The 26,468-nt window shown below is 38.5% G+C and overlaps 1 protein-coding gene across 1 annotated transcript in view; it reads left to right on the forward strand.

The window, feature by feature from the left end:
* Sntb1 (syntrophin beta 1) overlaps positions 1-26,468 on the forward strand; it is a 225,903-nt gene that overhangs the window by 114,321 nt on the left and 85,114 nt on the right. The gene's annotated exons all lie outside the window — the stretch shown is intronic.

Raw genomic sequence — 26,468 nt, forward strand, 5'->3', positions numbered from 1 at the left:
CAGGGCTTATACAGGGACAGATGGGCAATCTAGAGCAGCACAGCTCTGTCAAGATTCCCAGAAGTGCCGGTAACCAGGGCCTGTTAGCTTCACTCCAAATGGTTGGCTTTAAGATTTCTTGGAATGGCAGGAACACTGCCCCTCCCCAGATCTCCTCCCCACCAGCTCCTCTGGTCTAGAGTTTAAGGCTCTTCAGGATAAGCAATTCCACACTACCACAGGGAAGTAAGGAAGCTAATCTTGACAGTTTCAAAGCTATCCACCTCTCAGGAAATGGTCAACAAAGTTACAGTCCTCGTTTCCGAGGAAAACAAAATAGAATATGCTGCACAATGGTCATGGTTGGATAAGACTTTTTTTCACACCTGGGGCCTCATGTTATTTGCAAACAAAATGCTGACTGAGACAATCATTGCAAAGAAGAATTTTTCCATCTGGAGACCAGGACTGTCTTGGGGAACTTCCAGGGTACTGCAAATATCACTGCTGAGGAAATTTTCAACATCTGTTTGGCCCTGTTCATGGTAACTTTCAGACCATAACAATGCTAAATGGAAGGTTAAGAAGTTCATCTCTGTCCTTTCGCTCATTCATTCCCTTAGTCTGCTTATCCAAGGAAGGGTCATTGCTTCCTCTGAGCCAGTCAGAGGGATCCCAAGGGTCCCAAGGGATTGAAAGATGAGCAAAAGCAAACCTAACTGTTATGTTCACTGATTTAGTGAGAGAAACAGACGTCAATCAAATGAAGTCACACATGTAAACCTGCCACCTGGTAACAGCCTCACATTTTTATCACATTTGATTTCCATATCAGCATTGCAATGGAAAGATTTTGGGTTCAAAAGAGTTCGACAGTTATTGTAATAGAAGCGAATTCAGATGAAAATCTGAGAGAAAGCTAAGGGGAGAGATTGAATAAGAGTGAAGGGCCTTTGAGTCTTTTAAAAAATATTATTAGTCATCGGTGATCTTCAAATTCATTGCCTTCAAATACAAGTAATTATAAAGTAAAGAAGACAGGAGAGAAGTACCACAATTATTCAGGAAGATTCTAGTACTTTGGCTATGACATAATTTGGTCATGTTATATTATATCTGGTTTCTCTGAGCTGAACAAAAGCATGGGTTCTTTTCAATAATGGAATTCTCTAGGCTTAGAGGCCAAGAAGCTCAGTTGTAAACAGTAGCAATTTCTAAAAGCAACCACTATAATTATAACCACAAATGATTCTTTTCACATATTTTAAGTATGGAAAGGTCCAGTGGTCTTCATCTGGTAGCTTTGGGCCACGCTCTTACACTGATAGGACTCTAAATAAGAAGGGGGCAATGTGGCACTTTTAAAACTCTGTGTTAAAAAAAAAAACTGTGGTAGCATGATTAAAAGAAAAAAATTCTTTAACTAAAGATTTCCTAACTTCATGAGAATTACTGGCATTTCTCAGTTAATATTAATCAGCTTGGACTGAACTTGCATTTGCATAATGATTAGGATAGGTATGTGCTATGATCTCAAATTATCCTGAAATCTCAGTCACCCAGCATAATCCAAGTGTGAAAAATAGCATGCTGTGCATCCAGAAATTTCCTCTCACTGGGGTAGCACCCTGTTCCATGAGGTCACTTGAAAAGTCATGCTGAAAGAAGTTCTACCATTCTGACACCGTACTTCTGGGTATACACATACTCATCATCGCCTGACCCCCAAAAGGAGCAGCACAGCAGTTCTACTCATGTTCCATTAACCAGAAATACTCACAAGACTCAGCATAAGTAAAAGGAGGCCTGGGCATGAAGAGAAACAGACTATTTGATGAGCTTTATTCTCTCTGTTAACCATATTCGATTCCAGAACTCAACAAAACTTCTCCTGCACGATTGTTGTCTTTGCCTCAATTCCCCAAATCCTGATGAAGGTGCAGAGTTCCCATTAAGCTCAAGAGTCAAGTTCTAACACACATCATCAGGAGAAACAATACATTTTAAGGTTCTCAGACAATCAACTATTCTACAATACTTAAGTTACTGCTAAATATGCACTTTGAGAAAAATCATGTAATCTTGGTTTCTTGTGTCTGTGAATTTTTACTCTAACTTGTGTGACTGATTGTGAATAGTTATTCCAAGCAAATTTATGCTCTTTCAAATTAATTGTTACAAGATTTCTTTATTTAAAAAATTATTATCTTTAAGTATTTGTAGGCTTTCTTGATCATATCACTGTTTGGAGCCCTGTATGTTATTAGTGAAAACCCTGGGCCTATCTAAAATGATTTTTCTAGGCCTGTCTCTCCTCCTCCACCACCTTTCCCTCTTTTCCTCCTCCTCCTCCTCCTCCCTCTCCTTTTTTTCCTCCTCCTGTGCTTCTATTTCTCCTCTTCTTTCTCTTCTTCCTCCCTTTTCTCTTTCTCTTCCTCTTTTTCTTCATTCTCCTCTCTCTCTTCCCAAGCAACTACTTCCCTATAGAACCCCTTTCTGCTTACATTTCAGAGACAGGTGTCTATGTCTTTCACTACAATTAGACTGATAATATTTACTATTACTGTTCTCTGTGTAATTGCTTCTAAGTAATTTCTGTCTAAGAACTCTTAATTGTAGAATTACATAAACTTGCATCTCTGCAAGTTTATGTTTAATGTAAAATAATTACATAAGTATACATTTTAAGCATAATTATATAAGCATGAACTTAGGTTTCATTTTTAGCTTTAGAATTCATATAAATAAAATCTATAATAGATTTGGTTCTCCCAGAACTCAGAAGAAAATTGACATTTCTGAAAGGTGAACCTTTTCATTCAGTGGTTTTATATATTACCTGGTAAAACCCATATCACTCACTAATGCAGTTTGAGGGGCACTTACTGTGTGACAATTCTGAAAAGTATGCTTATTATGCCCATCTTCTTCATTGATGAACTAGGGGTTAAAGAAGTATTCAAGATTACACAGCTAAGAGGCAAACCTTCTGTTTCTAAAACCTTATGTTCTTTCTTCTACAGTGTTTAGACTTGAAGAGAGAAATAGTTCTCAAACTCTACAAACAGTGAGGCTTTTTTTTATTAGTACATTGAGCTCAGTACTGGTTGCTTGTTTTCATTTCCATTGACAGCAGAAGCACCAAACACCTGACTCGAAATAAGGTACTTGTCACTCTATGAAGAACTCAGAAAGAACAGGTGGACAGAAAACAAGAGAAATACCTTCAGAACTAGACAACAGTGATTGCAAACATGTTCCATGTTGTTGATTGCTCAAGAACAGCATGATTTGTACCCGGTATAGTGAGAGTAGATGTGGGAAGCCTGGAAAAATGAGGCAAATAGAAGCCAACAGGATCCTGGGATTACTCTGCTCGCGGTAGGGATATTACAGTTGGAATTTCTACTCTGGCTCATACTTTTGCTTTATGTGTCACTGTCTCTACTTTTCATATCTGACAGCAGACTAAAAAACCATGCCCTTAAAACTCATTGGAGTATTTCTACAAAATTGTATATGGCCTTGGTAAGGTTCTATACTCTTTTAGTGATTCAATGCCTGTCTCTGTTTCCTGGAGAAATTAATCTAAAGATGCTATTTGCAAACTGACCTGGTTCTTGAAGCTACTAGATTCAGATGGAAACTACTGTAGATTCAGATGGAAACTTACAAAACTATGGTATGATTTTCATCCACTGAACTGGCTATTTTTTATATTCTTCAGTTCAATATCTTATGCAGCTCTCCCCTTAATAAAACTATCTTAAAACTTCTTAATATATCTTCAAGATACTGGAAATCTTTTGATACTCTTTGTAAAGGTCTGAATATTTTTCAAAAAAAAGGGGAACAGAAAAAGGTGATTTCTGCTAAATGCTTATTAGATCCCAGGTTCTAGACAAATGTCAATATATTCATTCTGTAGACAGTACACATATAGAGATACTATCACTCTTATTTTGTATATTAAAAAAACAAGGACATTAATTAGCCAAAGTCATCCAGGTACTAAATTGAAAAGCTAGTTATCAAACACAGGCTAGCCTTCACTGAAAGCCAATCACCTTTTTGGGACTGCATAATACATGCAATCGAAAATACTGCCAGAGTATTTGAGGGAAAAAAACTCATGAATTTTAACTTTTGGATCTGGTGTTGAGTTTCCAGGTAACAAGAAGAAACACCGTCCAATTGTCTTGAGTGTTTACTAATTCTGGCAATGAAAACAAATTGCACGACTTGGCGTTTACTGTGTGTTTCATAACAGAGATGATGGAGAGGGTTTCATCTGAGGTGGGAAAAAATAGCCTACCACACTGCAGATGAAAATGAGCACCCAAAGGGTGAACGATTTGGCATTTTAGATGAAAGCAAATTAATGTTTTGGTTCCCACTGATGAATGATAACTGCTCCCAGAATCCTGCTTCTTCTGCATCATCTGCTTCTGTCTTCACAGTGCCTTCCTATGTACATTTCATTGTCAGAGATGGCTTGGTATGGTGACAGTATCGTAGGTTCTTGTGTCTTCCCCAGCCTACAGCTTTCTCACAATGGAAGATAAAATTCCTCCACACTTCTTCCACTTTCCCAAGAAGGTCAACTATCTAACCCTAGACCCTCCAGAGCTCAACTACCCTGACTACTCTGCTATCCTGGCCCCTTGCACCTTCCAGCTTGACTCAAATGAACTCTATTTTTTCTCTCACATCTTACATCATTGGGGCCAAAAGAAATCCTTACTAAACTCGAGGTGGGACCCCTCCCTTTTATTAAACAGGAGCCTATATATTGATTTGGAGCTGTCCTAGATTTTTTTTATCAGACAAGATCAGGAAATGAAGGGCTTGGGTTTTCCACATTTTCTTCCAACTAGTTACCACTTGTCTTTTATACATCGAATCTATTTTCAAAGTTGCAGAATGTAATATGCTTTTGTGGTGTTTATCTATTTTTGCCTCCAGATTCGTTTTCAGCCTTTCTTTTCCTTGCTCTATCCTCAAAGATAAAGCATCATCAGACATTCCAGGGCAGGAGAAAAGAAAGTAGGGTTATTGGTCTGCTCCCCAATGGTCCCCCTGACCTTCTGGAGCTATCATTTTCAAGGTCATGCTAACATATTCCCTTTTCATCTAACCCAAGAGTGGTAATAGCATTCTACTGTTGCTAACCCCCTGGTTCTTCCTTGTTTCTTGTTGGTTTGTTTAATCTAGCCTCCTCCTCTGTAAAAAGTCCCTGCTTTAAATGTCCTCTCCTTCGTCCTTCAAGGACAAAACTTGTGTCTTGCCAGAACTGGAATTGATATCATCACAAATAACCTTGTGAATTAGGGAGTGATTCCTACGCATAATTCTAAGACTTGTAAATACAAAAGAAAAACAAGACATCAAGCACAGAGGTTAGATGATCAAAACTATCTAAAATTTGAAATTTAAGATGAAGCATCCTGGTTACTCAGGAAGCTGAGATATGAGGATCACGTTCGAAACCAGACCACGCAGGAAAGTCTGTGAGACTCTTATCTCCAAATAATAACCAAAAGCCTGCTAGTATAGCTGTGGCCCAAGATGTAGAAGCAGGAGCAGGGACCAGACCCTGAGTTCAAGTCCTACTAATGGCACATACAAATTGGAATGTGCCATTCATCCCAGAATTGGGGAAGCTGAGACAGGAGAATTGAAAATTTGCAGATAGACTGGGCTATCTAGTGAGACCTTGTCTCATATAACAAAATTATGTCAATCATATTTAATGAATCAGCTATGTCTTATTCTGGTATTATTTAAGAGCAAAGAGAGTATCTGTCAACAGACATAAGCCTTGTATATTCTAAGTATACCTATTATGCTCTGCACCCAAGCCCTTAGCCTGCACCTGTGTCAAAAGAAGTCTGGGTGTCTCTGGGAACCCCTTCACGCTGTAGGTTCATTAATATAGGTGATACCTATTTGAACAGCAGATGTCTGCTTGATAGCATTGAGGTTATTTTCAGAGGCACCATTCTCTCAGCTGGAAAACCCTAAGGCAGCTATTTGCAAGCCAAATGGAGTTCAAAGAATGTATCAAGAGCAAAGGATCAAGACCTGTATTTCGAGAATCAACATTAGTAAAAATGCTTCAGCACTAAGACGGTCCAGTTCAAACTCTCTAAGTGCTCTTAGAGGAGAAACTGAAATTTTCCTGGAATGGTGTGAAGGGAGACAGGAAAGGCCTAAAATAAACTCAAGGAGCTGCATACTGATGAAATCGTGGCAACTTGCTTGGTGAGACTTCTCAACTTTTTCTCAAAGTAAACTAGGGAATTGTTAACTAGCTCACTGTTGCTACAGAAACCCTACTAATTCATGCCCCACTGATTAAAAATGTATGATAATTAGTATGGATGCTAAAGTTTATTTATGAAGGAAATAGATTTTCTTCAAAATAACAAGCCTATAAAATGGTGGGGTTTTTTAAAAGCTCATTAAAAACGAACCTTTTGTGCACTCTGTTGTACACAAAGATGCCAATTATGCAAGGATTCATATTGAGCAAAACACAGTGTGTTCTAGCCATTCATGTTAATCATCTTTCCCTTCTAAGATATCATTTAAAAAAAAAACAGCAAAGTAAGTCTAACTCACAAGAGAAGAGTGGAGACAATTATTGAATTCTTCCTGGAAGGACAGACAGCAATGAGGCCAGGTAACTGTTACAGAGTGGAGTCAGAAAACCCCACAGGTTTGAGGCCCTTGGCTCTACACAACCTAAAGAGGCCCAGAGACTGCAGACAGACAGGACCTAAACTAAGGCTATATTCAAATTCAATGATGCTAAGTCTGGACATTTAGAATGTTCACAGCCAAGAATTCACCCACTCTTCAACCCCATCCACACCTGATGATTCACTCTTTCCGAAGTAAATGAATAGAAAACTTCTGAACATGGATGTTTGGAAGGGATTCTTAATAAGAGAATATTTCCAAGCAGTAACTCTACACAAATTCTCATCAATAGACAAGCTACATTCTGATATACAGATTGTACTGGGCTTCTTATTCTGGATCTCAATAAAGAGTCAAGATTTTTGAAGCGAATTTCTAGCAGGAAAGATATAATTACCAAATAAACAGAAAAGCCAGGTGCCAGTGGCTCATGCCTGTAATCCTAGCTATTTAGGAGGCTGAGATCTGAGAACCCTGGTTCAGAACCAGCCCAGGCAGGAAAATCTGAGAGACTTTTATCTCTAATGAGTTACCAAAATAGAAGTGACACTGTGGCTCAAGTGATAGAGCACTAGCCTTCAGCAAAAGCACCTTAGGGACAACGCCCAGGCCCTGATTTCAAGCCCCAGGACTGGCAAAACAAACAAACAGTCAAAAGGTAAATATAAAGTCCAAGAGCACAAATAAAAAAAAAATCTAACATAACTAATTGATGGTCTCCAGGAATCAGCAGACAATGTGGCATTCGTAAGACAAGAATATTGAGATAACTATAAAATTAAAAGCACTTTCAGAAAATAAAGTATTTTTAAGTGACAGAAATAAAAGAGAAAGAAACCAGCTTGGAAAACCAATTCAGGACCTCCACCATCTTTCTAATAGGAGATGCCAGGAGAAATGATGAGAAAAGAGGATGACATAATGTACTTTGTCTCAATCATGATGTGTGACTTGCTTTCTATTTCTACAACTTAACCTCTCTGAACTTGCCCATTCTAATTACCATTGAAACATTTGTTAAAAAGATTCTAATTCTTATACCACAGTGATATGAGAGAGGGTATGGTGATACCCTCTCTCCAGTAATAAAACATTTCTTTCAGATTTGTCTCTAAACAGCTTTATAGCACACATGACATCACGTTTTTATTGCTTGATTCTCTCTGAATTGATTTCTTGATACAGGGCCTTGGTTTACTCCATCCTTAATTATCTAGTGAGTGCCGGACAGAAAATAGGTGCTTGACACATAGCCATAAATAAAATGTACAATTCCATGAGCAACAGGGAAGCTCTACTCCACTTTCTAGAACATACATTTTTGATGCTGAGAGAATATTTTATACTAGAATACCGAGGACCAATTAGAAGTGGCCACAGGGTCCAGCAATGATTTCACAGCATGGTGAACAATGTCTTACGTTTTCTAGCTCCTTCTTACTCAAAGTATACAACAGGGAAATGCCCAGTACCCCATCACCCAGGATTTTCAAGAAATGCAGAATCTCCATGTGTGAAAAATGAAAATTAGCCTTTTCAGAGTTTGACAGACATTTTCATTTTGACTAGATCAGAGACTTTCACCAAACTAATCTCCCAGCCTTTAGTTGAATGTCCTCTTTGGGTCTTTTTTTTAGAGAGAAAATCCAATTTCTTAGTGAATCCACGTGAATGAGAGATTTACTAAGAAGGGGGTGTGTGGTGGGAAAATTAATTAAATCCACTCAGTGCTGTGGAAATAAAGCTTTAATAAGTGATCAGAATCAATTCTTTTGGTGCAGATGGGAAAACTGATTTCTCCTTTAAACAGCACCCACCCTGGCCCAGATACAAGCCGGCAATATATTTTTTTTTAAATCAACAAACTGCTTCAAAAAAGTTTTCCAAATGTTCATTTCAAAGTGGAACCACTACGAAGAACATTCTGTGTAAATCAATCTCAGGATGTGCTCAGTCTTGAAACGTTACTCCAGCCTGTTTGATCCATAAGGTCAGAGGGTTGAGTCCTGATAAGCTTCATTTTCTCTTCTCTGATGTTTCTATTAGGGTTATGAGAGTAGAATCATTGCAAGAAACAGAACCCAACAGCCCATCTGCATAAACTGCTTCCCCTTAGAGTTTCAACTTCTGCCCCAAATCTTTTTACTAAGGCTGCTTATGGTTAGTAAAGCGTTGGGGTTTGAGTTTTTGTTTCCACCAGCTGTCCTTGATGGAAAATTAGTGATGGTGTTGGCAGGCACCAGAAGACGGTTGGGAGTCTTAAAAGCATGGCAGATATGCAAATCCTGTAATTGGTTCTTTTAATTATTTCTACCTGCAAACTGTTATTAGGAAAGCAGAGACCCTTAGGAGTTGATTCATCCTTATAGACATTGCCAAGTATATAGTGGCTCCTCAATAAACGTTTTTGAACTGACCTCAATTGAGACTGTCATGCTGAAAGACTATCTGTGCTCCCCCCAAACCCTAGGAGTGAAAGTCACTATATATAATAGTCACTATATATATACAAAGTCACTATATAGAATGTTATATGTGTCTTTATATATATAATATTATATACACTATATATAATGCTATGTATATTTGTAGATATAAGACATATATATTATATATTATATAATATGTAATATTATATATACTATATAATATATTGTATATCATATAGTATAGATAATATATGTATATACATTTATACATAATATATATGTGTATATACATGTATAATACATGTGTATATATGTGTATGGAATCTATATACACACATTTACCTATAACATATTATATAATATATTAAAAAGTATTCTCTCCTTTGTGTTTGCCCTATGATTCATTACCTCATAATTACAAAGATATCCTAGAACTTCTCTGCCTCTAGTTTCTTTCCTTTCTATCCTGTCTTCCCAAGCATATATTATACTATGTATTATATTATAACACATATATATAACTTGGATATATATGTATATATATGAATATATATAATATTTATATATATTCAGTAATGAACAATGCAATTTTTAAAGGCGAAAATTTATGCAGGTACATCATCATAGAAAACAAGTGCAAAGCAAATACACACATGAAAATGTGTTCTATATTTTAGTCACTACAGACATGCAACCTAGAACTACAATAAGGCGCCACTACACACATGTTGATCTAAAAGGAAGAAGACTGTGTTAGCAAAGATGGACAAGAATTCAAACCTTCACATACTTCTGTTTGAGAATGAAATATGCTACTGCCACTTTGATAAGTTTGGAAATTCCTTAAAATGTTAAACACACTTATCAAATGAACCAGCAATCCACACCAAGCTGTTAACCTAGGAAAATCAAAAGCTTTCATCTAAACAAAATGTTTGTGAGAGTATTCTTTTGCATGTGTTTGCTAATACTGGAGCTTGAACTCATCACCTGGGTGCTGTCCCTTAGTCTTTTTTGTGTAAGGATGGTGCACTACCAATTGATCCACAGCTCTATTTCTGGCCTTTTGCTGATTAATTAGAGATGAAGGACTTTCCTATCCAAGCTCACTTCAAACTGTGATCCTCAGATCCAAGCCTCTTGAATAGTATGGATTATAGGCATGAACTATGCACCAAAACTAGAAATATTCCACATGTCCATCAAATAGTGGCTAAACCATCATGTATTCATACTGTGGATGATCATACTGACACTTGCAAAAACATGGATGAATCTCAAAATAATTATATCACTTGAAAGAATTCATACTCTGTATTTCTAAGAGTCCAAGGAGAAGAAAGGATCATTGGGGGAACATATGCTTCTCTAAACTTGTACACCTGAACTGTGTACAAGGTATTGTATGTCAGTCCTCAAAAAAGTTGTTGAAAATTAAATACAGTGAAAGCAAAAACTTTCCAGATAACTGGACTATTTGCTGTTCTCCAGTACTCTCATCTTTCCTGCTTTTCTGGTCCTGGTCATAGTGTGCCCACAACAGCTTGCCCACAATCCATTTTCCAACTGTCTCAACCCTCCTATTCCTTGAGCCTCATCTCAAATATCTCTGTCTTCCTGAAGGATTTCCTGAGCCTTTCATTCCACATTCCTCCCTTTCCTTTCTTGGATACCCTGGGATTTTTTAATGGCACACATGTCTGCCATGCATTAGAGTTTGTTTTGGTATCATCCCCCTCACTGATCTATAAATAGCTTGGACTACATTCAGCCTTTTCTCTGTGCCCTGCTCCCATGCCTAGCAAATCCAGTGTCCATTCATGGATGGGCAGATTTTTGATTCAACATTTAGAAGACACGGTTGCCAAAGATACCAAGATGAAATCAGAAAGCAAACAGTCATATCTAATATGAGTTTTCTTATTTCTGGTCTTTTTTGATTGAAAGCATTCTCTCCTTTGTGTTTGCCCTGCTGTTCGCTGCCCTGTAAGTGCAGAGAGATTCTTCAGTTCTCTGCCTCTAGGTCTCTCCTCTCTATCCTGTCTTCCCAGACATAACCTACAATACATGCATGATTACATCACTCAGCTAGCATAGCCCTGTCAATGGTCATTTTCAGGCTTTCCCATCTGTTTCACTCCATTTCCCTGCTTACCTTTTCCCCACACTTCCAGAAACCCCACACTGGGCCTGACAGGTACAGTGGAATTTAATACTTACATCCCTGGCCAAGGCTACTATACACTTTGGGATGCTCCTTTTGTGCGCTCCAGTTCTGCTTTGTGGTTTAGTCAACTTCTCTTCTCCCTTCTTTCCCCTTTTTTTGAGCCAGTACTGGGTCTTAAACTCAGGGCTAGTTTGCTGTCCCTTAGCTTTTTTTTTGTTCTACTAACTCTTAAGCCTCAGCTCTTCTTTTGGCTTTTTGTTAGTTATTGGAGAGAAGAGTCTCACACTTTCCACCGTCAGATCTAGTCTGCTGACTAGATAGGATTACAGGTGTGAGCCATCAGTGCACAGCTCACTTGACCCTTCTAAACTGAGCTACAGGGACATCACAGTTGCATTCTTGCCCACTTCCATCTGTAGATGCAAAACTGACATGGATAGAAGTCAATTTCATTGTTCAAACCAGTATCGCACACATCCAGTACACAGACCAGGCACACTCACACACACAGGTACAACCACTATGCCACATGTGGTCACAGTGTTCTTCGTCTACTCCCAGACCCTGGAACTGTGGACAATAAACTCCTTGTAGCTCGTACCATGCTGCCTGACTCAGTGTCCCTAGCAGCTAGCAGGCTGCCTAACAAGGGGAAGATCTTCAATAACTATTTTTAAATGAATGATTCAAATGTGATTAGGGTTATCAGTACTGGACTTAACCCAATATCTTACTTCTTTCCAATTGTGTTTTTAGAAAGGGCCTGTTTAAGTCTTGCATTAATGCAGTCCATGCTAATTGATAAGCAGCTCTTACTTGGAGTCCCTGAGGTACAGTGTGGGAAACAAAGTTCAATCACTTGACTCACACATCTGGAGGGAACACATGTTTGAGGCAGAGGCATATGGCAGGCACGTGACCAGCCCAGGAGCTCAAGGCTCACTGGCAGCCAAGACAGAGCAGTAGTACTGTCCCCTCCTCTTCATGCATTTCATGTCAAGAATTTGTAGAAGTCTGAGTTCATTTCCTTCATCTGTAACAATCTTTCTGTCCTACGATTTCACACATATTTTAAAGGGAGGAAAAATAGCCAATGAAATCAAAATAGAACAAATCTAAGCCCCTAGCTTTGCTGCCTCACAGAGAGACTGACGTTCTTTTCTGGCACCTTGGCATTTACTAGAAGAATTGAAGAAGATTGAATTCTGTGTAGTGTGACCTTTCAAAACTTGGGATGAACATTTGCATTATTCTGATTTTCACCTTCCCTTGCAACCAGCACAGAAATATATGGCAATTTAAAACTTGTCTAGATAACTCAGATATAGATTTTTTAAAAAAAAATAGCAATTTTATGGGTAGCTGATTTATTTGTTTGTGCTTGTTTAAATCTTTCTGGTAATGAAAATGATTATTGCTATCTACAAAAGAGGTCAGAATGTCTTTGAGCAAAGGCTTCCACAGAAAAAAAATAATTATGAAGCTGTCATTTCATGAAGACCTTGACAGTTCTACAAAGAACTGCAGTTATTGCTTAAAAAAAAAAAGTTACTAGTCCCAAATTCAGGACCACCCCTATGGAAAATCTTAAAGGTGGAATTTGCCTTTAGAACATTGTAAGTTTTCTATTCTTCCATTCTCTGACCTTCGTTGTTGTATAAATTTGATTGTTAGGAAATCTTGACTCTAGAGTCCATATTTCCACCTTGATCTATTCCTTGTCTGTAAAATGTAGACTTCTCACATATGGAAGAAGTGGTTGGATTAAACAACCTCTGATTCCTTCCAAATTATTTTTTAATTTTTTTTAATTCTTATTTTTATTGTGAAAATACCGTACAGAGGGGTTACAATTACATGGGCAAGATAATGAGTACATTTCTTATCAAGCATTGTAGCCTCCTCCTTTGTTTCCCCTCCCCATCCCTTTCCATCCTCCACTCCCTCCACCCCCCTCCTTCCAAATCATTAATACGAATTTGATTGTTCTTTTTCCCCCCAGCTTGTAACTAGCTCAACTCTAGTTTCGGGGTTTTTTCTCTGCCTAGGCCCTACGTGGTCTTTTTCACTTCTGGAATCCAAATTCCCTGGGATCTTTTCATGTTGTAGACTCCCTGCAGTTCTCCAGTGGACCATCCATCTTATGACCTTCATGCTGCTTGCCACTACTGTGACAAGAGGCCCGAGGAAGGCAACTTTAAAAAGGAATGTTTTATTTTTATTGTTAGGACATGTAGCAGGAGCTGCCAACATCGTGTGCTTATCGTAATTTCTTGAGATTTGTATGAAAAAAAATTCGCTTCTCCTAAGACAAATAGAAATTATAATCTACTATCAGGAAATTCTCATGTTATTTGGGAATTTAAGGAAGTATCTGCTCATCCCAGACAGATGGATTGTCAATTTAGTGATTATTTCGACAATGTTTGTATTGAATTCTCCATTTCTTTACACGCCTTATGCCATGTATGATGGGTACTAGTCACTTAGAAAAATTAATAATCCAATTGATAAAATGGTATTTTCTCAAAATTTTATAATTGGGTCAAACAGATGAATCTTATCATTTTACTGACACTCTTCCATAAATGAGTTCGATGATATCTACTGATATTGCTATCTCTTAGACACCAGCACTTTTGGATTCATAATCCTAGTTGTTTTATTTCTGTGTCACCTTTTGGTCCTGACTTGCACATTTTCAAGGCTGTCTGCTTCTACTTCTAATCTTATAAATGCTCATAAGATCAAACATTGGTCACTGTAGACCAAGAAAAGCTTAGGTGGTAACCATGATATTAGGAAACCATAATGTTCCATTTGGGAATTGACTAATACTAGATGTATTCTGTGGAAGTTAACCTCCTCAGGAAACAGAAAAATATTTTTCCCTAAGTAAGTTACTTTAGGACTGAAGTGCTAACTTCCAGGAAAGAGAAAGAATTGTGTCAACTTTGATTAAAAGTGACACTACCAGTATTGATGGGACAAGGGATGTAATGGCAAAAACAGCCTTCTATCCACCTACCCAGCAAATACTTATGAACACACACACACACACACACAACATGTATCAGCAAATAGGATAATAGCAAGATAATTCTGATACATGTAATGCCCTCCTGTATTTACAATCTAGTAAGGGAGATAAACTACAAGAAAAAAAAAATATATATATAAGCAAATAATCAGCTGACTGAAAGCCAAACCTCTATTTTGCCTCAACTTGCACAGATGACATAATCCTGGACAAGCTCTGCCATGGGGCACTGGGTACCTCCACCTCCATACCTTCCAAGAAATGGATTCCATGAACATCTACACCCTCACTTTGCCTCCTTCAGTGTTGCTGTTTTGTGTGAGTGACTCTGTTCATGAGCAACAAAGCAAGGCATAAACTTGAAATCTCTCATGCACCTTGGGAAAGTTCAAGGTATAATTTAGAAGACTTTCCAAGCACAGAAGCAGGGTGTTTAAAAGATATTGAGCAGTAAACAACATTTGAAAAAGTATTCCATTCTATTTTAAACAGCACACCACATTTTATAAGCATCCCACTAAATGGAGCCGTATTAGTCAGCTTCACTGCTACAACACAGAATGGCTGTGGTGATTAACTTATAAAGAGTAAAGGTTAGCTGGGTGCTGGTGGCTCAGGCCTGTAATCCTAGCTACTCTGAAGATCACGGTTGGAAGCCAACCCAGGCAGGAAAAGCCTTGAGACTCTTATCTCCAATTAGCCACCAGAAAACTGAAAGTGACTCTGTGGTTCAAATGATAGAGCACTGGTTTTGAGCAGAAGAGCACAGGGACAGCACCTAGGCCTTGAGTTCAAGCCCCACAACTACAGAGAGAGAGAGAAAGAGAAAAGGAGAGAAAGAGAGAGAGAGAGAGAGAGAGAGAGAGATTTAGTTCACAAAAAAATTAAGTTCAAGGTAAGACAGCCCCATTTGTTTGGGGCTTCTGTGAGAGTACACACCGTGGTAGGATCAAATATGAGTAGCAGTTCATACTATTTAAGGGTAGGGTAATTAGGAGACAAAAGTGGCCCATTACTGAAGAGCTCTATTCCAAAATGCATTCTAGAAATGCTAAATATGTGTCATAAGTGCTAAATATGTGTCATTTCCACGCCCAACACAAACACAGATAAATGATGACAACACTTTTTTCCAGTTGCGCCAACAATGAGAAATCATACCTCCTTTTCAAGACAGTGTTTCAGGCTGCTACCATTTAATCAAAGTTGACCTAGAAAATCAAATTTGTATCCTACCCTATACAAGCAATTGTTGCTGATACTCTGAAAACACTTGGTAATTTACTTAAAGTCTTGAGCACTATTTAGAAAATAGTGGGATAATATTGATAACATTTGGAGACCAAGGCAATGCTGATAAATTTGAAGACTAGGTGCCAGGCAAGAGAACAGGAGATTTCAAGGACAATTGAGTCATCCAACTGGATTTTTTTGAGAGTGGGTGATATCATTAATAAAACCACAGTGTAAGCCAGGCGCTGGTGGCTCACGCCTGTAATCCTAGCTATTCAGGAGGCTGAGATCTGAGGTTCGCGGTTCAAAGCCAGCCCAGGCAGGAGAGACCGTGAGACTCCTATCTCCAATAAACCACCAGAAAACCAGAAGTGGCGCTGTAGCTCAAGTGGTAGAGTGGTCTCCTTGAGCTGAAAAGCTGAGGGACAGTGCCCAGGCCCAGAGTTCAAGCCCCACGACCGACACAAATAAATAAATAAATAAAATAAAATAAAACCACAGTGTAATAAACAGACTCAGGAGGATTCGCCGGCGTCTGTAGACATTACGGGTTTAAGATGGGAACAGGACATGTTGACTATGGCGATATTTAGCTAAACACAATGTTTGTCTCCAAATCTGCCCTTTTTCAGCTTTGTATTGTAGTTCGTGGCCCTGCCACTCTCTGCTTGCCTAACTTAGAAGCCACAGGAACATCGTGGCTGTGCCTGCTTCCTTGCTCACAGTTTCATGCATCATGAAGTCCTATGCATTTTATATTTCTTTTTTTTTTTTAAATGTTCCCCATATCTTGGCATTCGTTTCAGTTAGCATCATTTTAATTTATTGTCAAGGTGATGTACAGAGGGGTTACAGTTACATAAGGTCATACATACATTTTCTTGTCAAACTTGATACCCCTTCCCTCATTTTTCTCCTCCCTTCCCTTCCTCCCTCCCCTACCCCCAAGTTGTACAGATCATTTCCCACATATTGTCTTGTGAATGTCGCTGTTGCATTGGTTCCCACCTTGTCTTTTGTCTCACCATTCTGTTGTTTCCTTCCCTTTTCTAATTCAAATAAATGTATACATAATACCAGGGCATCAAAATCAAACACAGTGACAACAGGGGATAAACCATAGTGGGAAGAACATACAAAAGAAACAAAAAAAAAGTCACATAGTGCATTAAAAACAACAACAAAGAAAAACGTCTTGTTTCCATGTCTTGGAGTTCATTCTCTTATGTCCTCTTATATGGACATATGTACATAGCTGTTGAGCTATTCTGCTAATCTGCTAAGATTATCCTAGATGTATACTAGTTATCCCAAATAAGGGAACCCATGGGACCTACATTTCTTGGGGTCTGGCTTATTTCATGTAATATGTTTTTTTCCAAGGCTTTCCATTTCCTTACAAATGGGACAGGGTCATTCTTTCTGATGGAAGCATAGAATTCCATACATTCTTTTTATTCATGTATTTTTTACAGACTCTCTGCCACTGGTTATTTCACTGGACCTATCTCCAGCACTAAGAAATTATGTTTATCTGAAATTCAGATTGCACTGGACATCCTCTGTTATTATTTGGGAAATTTGACTGTCTTATCCCAACATAACTGAATTCAGAAAAGTTAGGACAGGCGTTCAGACTCCAAATTATGTGGTCTGGATTAGGCTCTGGTACCGATCGTTTATCAGTGTAAAGTTTCAAGATTCTCGATACCTGCTTCTTATCTGTGTAGATATTGTGTTTCTTTAATTAGTGGAGCAAAATCAAGCCATAGAATATGTTGTAAGGTACCGATGAAATGTGTAGTGGGAAAAACGAAACATTTTCTCTACTTCTGACATTAGCTAACTCCTCTTCTAGAACTTGGATAAGGATATCATTCTCCAAGAAAAGGTCAACATGCCGAGGAAAGAAAATTCTTCACATAATTTATAAATTTATATGGTACTGAAGAAGCCTGAAATGCAGCCCATGTAAGAGATAGTGTCACAGCTTAGTAGAACGTTGTGTCATGCACTAGCTGTTTTAGAAATGGGATTTTTTTCTGAACAACAGTACAAAATCTGGCTTCTGTTCCATTAACTGTCCACACGCGACACATTCTTCAGATGGTCTTATTAGCTTTCACCATTGCCACAAGCTTCCAAAACTTGCCATCCCCGCTGAGGATTGTAGTTTCGTGCAGCAGAACCAACTCAGGTTAAGAACATTAGCGTTCTCAATGTATTTCCCAGAGATTTCAGAGAACTACACTAAGAAGCACAATAGCAAACCACACGCATGGGATACTCAATACCACAGTTCCCACCACATTGAACAAGCTCAGAACTCACGTCAGTGTCTCAGCTTACACCATGGACACGGGACACTGGCAAAGCTCTCCCCCTGAGAGCTGGATCATCCCCATACCTGTCAAGAGATGGGTGCCACGCTCAAATGTTTTCACATTCCCTCCCTCAGCGGTGCTATGTTGTGTGAGTGGCTTTGTTCCTAAGCAGCAACAAAGGAATAGAAGCTCGAATTCTGATGGGTGCCTGGGGGAAATTCATCTTACAATTTGGAAAAAAAAATTTTTTTTTCCCAAGTACAGAAGGAGGGAGTTCAGAAGATATTGAGCAGCAAACAGCATGACAAATGTTCCATTCTATTTTAAACAGCACACCACATTTTATAAACGGTGTACTAAATGGGGCATGTATTGGCTTCACTACTGCAACACAGATCTCCAGGGTCAAGTAGCTTATAAAGTGAAAAGATGTATTTGTCTCCCAAATTCAGTCCAAGATGAGACGGTTCTCTCTGTTCTGGGCATCTGGTGAAGGGAGCAGACCACTGGGGGGCGCTGTGAGAGCAACTGCTCATATAACCAGACAGGAAACAGAACGAGAGCTTCAGGTCCCACAATTCTCTTCAAAGGGTGCACTCAATGACTAAGGACCTTTTAACAAGAACTTCCTAACTCCACCTCTGCAATACCACCCAAGACTTCATTCGTGCATCTTTGCAGGCAGTACCGTATTCAAATCATAGCAGAGCCAAATACATTCCTTCTGAATGTCCTGAGGACTGATTTTCTTTTCATTTCCAAGTCTTTTCATCTCAACTCATTTAGAATTTTAAACAGAATCTTTTGTCCTAGTATTACCTATTTCACCTGAGATTGTTTTTCTTAGTGAATTGATTCATTCTTGAAATTATTGCTCAGTTTTGCAAACACTTGTTTTTCTTTTCTTTTCTTTTCTTTTTTTTTCAGTTGTGGGTTTGAACTCTAGGCCTAGGCATTGTTCCTGAGCTCTTTTGTTCAAGGCTAGCACTCTACCCCTTTGAGCCACAGCTCCATGTCCAGTTTTCTGATAGTTAATTGGAGATAAGAGTCTCATGGAATGGAAAAACTTGGAAAAAATTATATTAAGTGAAGTAAGCCAGGCCCAAAGAAACGTAGGTCCCATGGTTTCCCTTATTTGTAATATCTAGTATATGTATGAGTCAAGCGGAAAAGGTCAGATAATGTGATGTCAGGAAAATGAACCCTTAGATGTGTATTTTAATGTTTTTTTTCTTTCATGCATGTGTTTCTAACACATTTATAAGATTATCTCTTTGTTGCTTTGTATGTCCCTCCCCCACAGTATAACCCCTGCTTTCACTAAAAAAAAAAAAAAAAAAAAGAGTCTCATGGACTTTCCTTCCCTGTGCTGGCTTTGAACTTCAAGCAGATCTCAGACTCTTGAGTAGCTAAGATTACAGGCCTGAGCCACCAGCACCTGGCATAAATGCTCATTTTTCTGAAGAGGTTTGTTTATATTCCTTTTCTGGTTGCATTACAAAACAAATTGGGAAATGTAGAAGAGCAGAAAGGTGGAAAAAAATAGGCCAAATTCCCACTCTTCATTGATAATAGCCATTGCTCACAGTGTGCCATATGTTTTTCTGTTTGGAAGCTTTGTTTTGTTTTTTTTTTTTTTTTTAATGAGCCTTAGGAATTATAGATTCATGGAACGGGTAGCCACCACAGTGACTGTGTGGTTTGCATCCCCTGATTCCTGCCGTGTCTTCAGGTCAGGAGGCCACAGCCCCCACGGAGGTTCATCTGAATTCTCCTCCAGCTTCACATTGAAGGGGAAAGGTCACTTGAGACCTCTGTTGCCAGGTTACACTTTTGTTTTATTTATTAATTTTGTCTTAGGAGGCCTCAATTTTTATATGCCAGCCTGTGTTTCTAAACATGAGGAGGAGAGAACTCTGAGAAATATTATTTGGCTCAGTGGAAACCTTGGAGAAAGCAAGAAGGGAAGAAAATTACTCTTTTATTGTGAGGTTTGCCAAATGATCTCTGAGAGGCTGTGATATCATTCATATGCTGTGCCAAGCTGGATCAAAATTGCTCATCTTGGCAGACATCTAGAGTGAGCGTACAATTCCTTGGGGTTGGTATGGGGCCTTTATCAGAAATAGTTCCATAGGCAGTATTTACATAACTGTGGTGGAGTGTGAGAATAAACACAGCTGTGGCATTGCCCTAAATATTTCTATTCAGTGGGGAATTAAAAGAGAACTTTATCGCTGAACTACAGATAAACACAATTCATCAAGCAGTGGTCAGTTCAACTGGGGAACAAAACAGGAGTTATAAAAGACTGGTCTGCTGAAAATAGCTCCAATCAGCCATCCTGACTTCATTGCTCCTCTACTCCCTCCTCCCTCCTCTTCCCTAGTTCCAGAAATGTAGGGCTCATCACCTTGCAAGGTTGTTGCCTACATTTTACCCTCAGGAGAAAGTCAAGAGCCTGCTCACAGACTGAGTAGAGGCCTGCTGTGGGCACGCATGCTTCCAGGACTTTCTTTGTGGCTCTTGGTTTTCTTTCTAGAATTTAGAACTGAAATGTTGGAAAGAAGAAGGATTTTTCCCAAAAAGAAGACTTTTGAACTCCAACGTATGTAGAGATGGCCATGTGATGTGACAGTTCTAGGTGGCTGATGTTTTGCATTCCTATAAGCATCCATAGATGGGAAGCATTGGTGCAATCACAGCTTACCTACAAGGCTGATATCTAAGTATTGGCATGGTTGTTAAGGAAGATGCCACATCCTGCCTGCCTCGGAACTTCAGGTAGCCAGATGCTGGAAAACCTTATTTTGTGACTCTATTCTTTTAATCTCTGCCTCCATTTTCTCATCCTTCTTTTTTTCTGTGTGTGTTTCTTTTTCTGTTATATGTTTGATAACGACATTGTCATTAGGTTTAGGACCCATACTAAGCCATTAGGAGGATTCATGATATAAGAGATTAATTTTGTCTTAGGAGGCCTTGTGTTTCTAATCAAGAGATGGAAAAGAATGCTGGGAAATATTGCTAATAGTTCTCAAAAGAATCACATCTCAAGCCTTACTTTAATTATAACTAAAAAGTTCCCATTTCCAAGTAAATCATGAGGGTCTACCTGGACCTAAATTTGGGGAAGAAGCTACTCATTCCTTTTTTAAAAGTCTTTAAGTAGTTGTACAAAGGTGGTGCCATCTAACAAAGCAGATTATGAATACATCTTTGTCAGTGTCCCCCTTCAACCTCCCCCACCTTCAACCCACTTCTTTCCTTACTTTTCTTACATATGATAGATTCTTGGCTGTATTCCCCATTCTCTCTTTCCCTCTTCATTCATCTTCCCCTTTCTCCTCTGCCCCACCCCTTCTTGAATGTACCTATTTCCTGGTGTTGATTTTGTTGGTCTTTGATCTAGTCTTTCTAATAGGTTATACTATTTGAGTTCTCCACAGAGTCTGTTATACTTCAGTTTGTTTCAGAGGTTATATAGTTGCACTTGCTTTTATAACACCCAATATATTACATATTTTGTAACAGAAGACTGTCAAAGATAGGAGAGAAAGATAGAGAAGGAGACACAGAGAGTTATAAAGACACAGAGAGACAGCAACTGAGAGAGAATGAAAGAGAGAAGAAAGTTCTAAAAATCATTGCATGTTTCTAACTTCATTTTGAATTGTACGATGTTACAGAATTTTTATTTTATTTTATTGAACTTTATTTTATTGTAAAGATGCTGTACAGAGGCAATATAGTTGCATCAGTAAGGTAATGGGTATATTTCTTGTCGAGTATTATTACCCTTCCTTTGTTTTTCTCCTACTATCCCTTCCCTCTCCCATCATCCCCACTCTTCCCTCCCCCCCCAGAATTTGTAAAGTTCATTTCCACCGTAGTGTCTTAGGAGTCTCATTGTTGCAATGGGTCATCCTGTGTCCTTGTTTCAACATTTTGTTATTGCCCTTCCCCTCCCGAAATTAGATAAATGTATATACAAGATGCAAGGTACCAAAATCAAATACAGTGACAATAAGGGATATACCATAGGAGGAAGAACATACAAAAGAAACAAAAAAGGGCATACCTTATCTCTTACTGAAAGTAAAGCTAAGGGAGAATTCATGTGTTTTATGTGTTACTATGTACAAAAATACAAAGGCATTATCTTCACTAACATCATTCTTTATCCCAGTCACTAAACCCCAGTCCCAAAATCTGAAAGCGTACATAACAATGACTAAACCATCAGGATTTACAGAACAAAAAGTGATTTCACAACGGTGACTCATTCGATTCTCTAGTGGCTCTGTGAGGGTTGTTATTATCATCTCCTTCGTCATCGTCATCCGCACTTCAATCACAACCATCACCATTCCTCTGTTCCTTTTTTTAATGAGATGAAGCAATTTGAGGCTCTCAAAATGTAAGTGACCCATTTGTAGTCTGAATATGATTTTAGCTGTGCTGGATAATACTCAAACTAACTTAAAGGGAAAAGGGAGACATAGAGTGCAAGGATATGTAGCATGGGGTACGCCCCGATCCAGATCTCGCTCATCACTGTTTGCTTCAGATGCTTCCTCTCTTTAATGCCAAGATAACCATCATTCACATTCATAATGCTTTTTTTTTAATTGTGAAAATACTGTACAGAGGGGTTACAATTACATGAGCAAGGTAATGAGTGCATTTCTTACCAAGCATTGTTGCCTCCTCCTTTGTTTCCCCTTTCCATCCCTTCCTATCTCCCTCCCTCCCCCACCCCCCACCAAAGTTGTAAAGTTTGTTTTTCAACATAATGTCTTGTACATCTCATTGTTGCAATGGGTCCACCTGTATCCCTACTTAAACAATTTGTTTTTTCCCTTCCTCTCCACAAATTATGCAAACATTAAATACAATGAAAACAGGGGTTATACCGTGGGGGAGGGACATACAAAGCAACAAAGAAATATAAATGTGTTAGAAACAATCACAAGAAAGCAAAAAACATTTGAGTCCTTATCTTGGGGTTCATTACACCTATCATCAACTTATCTGACCTTTTCTGCTTATCTCAGACATATACTAGTTATTGCAAATAAGGGAAACTATGGGACCTGGCTTACTTCACTTAATATAATTTTTTCCAAGTCTTTCCATTTCCTAACAAATGGGGCAATGTTATTCTTTCTGATAGAGGCATAGAATTCCATTGTGTATATATATATACCACATTTTCTTGATCCATTCATCTACTGAGGGGCATCTGGGTTGATTCCATATCTTAGCTATGGTAAATAATGCTGCAATAAACATAGTTATGCTGGTAGCTTTCATATGGTCTTGTTTGTGATCATTTGGGTAAATGCCCAAAAGTGGGATTTCTGGGTCATAGGGGAGCTCTATGTGGAGTCTTTTTTATTGTGAAAATACTGTACAGAGGGGTTACAATTACATGGCAAGATAATGAGTACATTTCTTATCAAGCATTGTATATGTGAGTCTTTTGAGGAACCTCCATACTGCTTTCCAAAGTGGTTGAACAAGTTTAGACTCCCACCAGGAATGCATTCTTCAGATTTATAATTCTATCTGACCCAGCTAAACTAAAGCATTCCCTATTCCTAATCCACAGAAGCCATGAGATAATAAATGTTTTGGCATTCTAAGATACTCGGCTTGAGGTTAATTCATTGATAACAAGCATGTTCTCCAAGAGCTGTCTGTTCTGTTGCTCATATGATCATAAGCACAGGAAGACGACACAGCTTTTTAGATGTGAGCTGGGCTTGGAGAGGGTGCTGTGTACTCTATATAACGTGAAAAATATTTATAGCATACACCCAGGCTTCAACCACTGGTGAGTTTTACTTAATAGATCTGGGATGGGTTCCAAGCATCTGTATTTAAGTGAATTTTGAAAAGAAACCAATTCAAGGGTTTCTAAAGAATACTCCTGGTTGGACTTCAATTTAACATGCAGTATGTCCATTTTTACCAATGAAAAAGGTGGCAAACAGACAACGTCAGTCAGTGCGTTTTCTTATGAACCCAGGGAGCAGCTCTTAAATTAAATTTACATCAGGTTTTTATGTCAAGTGACTGCTAGGCCCCACCCCCAGGATTCCTAAGAAAATAGGGCTGGGGAGGAACCCCATGATGTGCATTTCTACGAAGTTCCCAAGTAATCAAATGCTGCTGGTCCGTGACCACACATGGATAACCCTACTAAGAAGTGGTTACCTTAGAAGGCCTCCAGGATTGCTCTTACACTTTTCATAACAGCAAATGAAAAGAAACAGAATCTCTTACCTGCATGGGAGACACAGATCAGGAGAATCATGGCTCAGAGACAGACTAGACAGAAAAGTTAGTCAGATGCTGTCTCAAAATTAACCAGCAAAAATAGAGGCTGAAGGTGTGGCTCAAGTGGAAGAATACCAGCCTTGTACATATGACAGATTCCCTGAGTTCAAACTGCACACTGCCAAAAACAAAACAAAACTCATCTACTTTGCCTGCACCAAAGTCAGCCACTATGGTGGCAGAAAAAAGAACAACAAAGCAATCTTTCCTATCTCTGTGTTATACTGTTAAGAAGCGGACTTAAAGTTAGTACAATAGACTGTGAAATCTGGAAGAATTAGGTTCACACATCACTAGCCTGCACCTTTATTATTTTCAAATCTGCCTAAAAACCTATCAAGCAAATTATCCTTTCTTCCCATTTCTTCCCTTCTTCCCCACCCCTTACTTTCTTCATTGCTGGCACTGAGTGTGTGTGTGTGTGTGTGTGTGTGTGTGTGTGTGTATACTAGAGAGAGGGAAGGGAGGGAGGGAGAGAGAAGGAAGAGAGAAAGGAGAGAAGAGAAAGGACGAGAGAGAGAGAAAAAAATACCCAAAAGGTGGTTGTCATTTTTATTTAAAAAACAAAAAACAAGCTCAGGTCTTCATAAAAATTATGTAGATGAAGACTGCATACTTTAAATTTCTAGAATATTGATTGAATAATTTGAAAAGGAAATTGAACTGTCGTTAAAAATACTCAATCATCACTGTTTGTGTTCTTACTAAGAGTAGGAACTTTGGGAGGGAAGGAAAACCCACTTTACACATACTGGCCATTTCTTTGAAAAGTAAACCAGAGGCATGGTATTTTTTTTCTACTGTGTGAAGACAAATGTCACCTACCGAGCACTTAATTTATCACATAAAAACTTCAGAGTTTTATGAAGGAAATCTGTTTTGCAAAGTTTGTACAAAGAATGCTCATCATTACTGAAATTCCTCCAGAGACATCCCAACGCTCCAAGTCATTCCTTTTCTACTGTTTATGATTTGAAAGGTTTGCTATCAAAGGTTGATTTCTAATATGAAGGAGGTTGCCCTGGAAGGCTTGACTTGCTGAGGATCTACAAAACTGTTCTTCTGTAACTCAAGAGGGAAATGGGACTCTCTTGTCTTGTTCTCCACTACGAATTCCCATCTTCAGGCTGCTCAGAAGATAGGAGGTTATTTGATCACATCCATTCTCTATTTTTCTTTCTTCCTTAGTTCTTCCTTCCTTTTATTATTTCTCTCTCTCTCTCTCTCTCTCTCTCTCTCTTTCTCTCTCTCCTTCTCTCTCCCTCTCACACCCCTTTCTTTCGTGTATGTGTATGTGTGCTGGTTGGTACTAAGGGCTTGAACTCACAGCCTGGGTGTTGTCCCTTAGCTTTTTCACTTACGGCTAGTGTACTACCCTATAAGTTAGGGTATTTCTACCCTATAAGCCACTTCTGGATTTTTAATGGTTAATTGGAGAAGAGAGTCTCATGGACTTTCCTGCTCCAGCTGGCTTTGAACTACAGTCTCCACATCTCAGTCCCCTGAGTAGTTACAATTGCAGGCATGAACCGCCAGTGCCAAACTTCTTTCTTATCACCCTCTCCCACCCTTTTCTTCCTGGCTTGACTTTCTTACAATTTTGTAAATGGGTTTCATTATGTATATCATTTCTATGTGTAAAATATTTCCATTATAGTTTGAGGTTTTGAATCTAAAATCTTCAGCTGTGTGGTCTTGGAGACATTATTTCTCTCTTCACTTTTTTCCTTTTGTTAAATATAATTCATAATATCAGTCATAGGGCTCTTAAGAACATTATAAGTAATTATAGGTGAAGAGTATATATTGAAGATTATGTAAGAGTTTTAAACTTTGCCTGGAATGTAGTAGATTCTTATGGACGGTAGTATAATTATTGAGGGATGAAAGAAAACTAGGAAAATGTATAATTTCATTTAGTTTTTAATTTCTCAATCCATATATGTTCCTAATATAAATAGGAATGAATAAATGGCATTTATGTATTTGTATACATGAGCAAATTAATAAGACTTTTTCTCTCATGTTAAGAAGGTATGTCTAAAAATTATAGTAATGGGTCAAGAGGTGGAGATTTGCAATGCTGCTGAGGAATTGGGACATGGATTATAAGGTAGGTGGAGGGAAATTTTCTGGTAATGGAATGTTCTGGAGAGGTAATGGATAGGTGTAGTTTTTACACAAATTTATATCCTTATCAAATAGCATAGAACTGCACCCTCACATCATATCAATGGCAATGGCAA

The sequence above is a fragment of the Dipodomys spectabilis genome, unplaced genomic scaffold, assembly GCF_019054845.1.
Source record: "Dipodomys spectabilis isolate Male_0828 unplaced genomic scaffold, ASM1905484v1 ptg000783l, whole genome shotgun sequence".
Lineage (NCBI taxonomy): Eukaryota > Metazoa > Chordata > Mammalia > Rodentia > Heteromyidae > Dipodomys > Dipodomys spectabilis.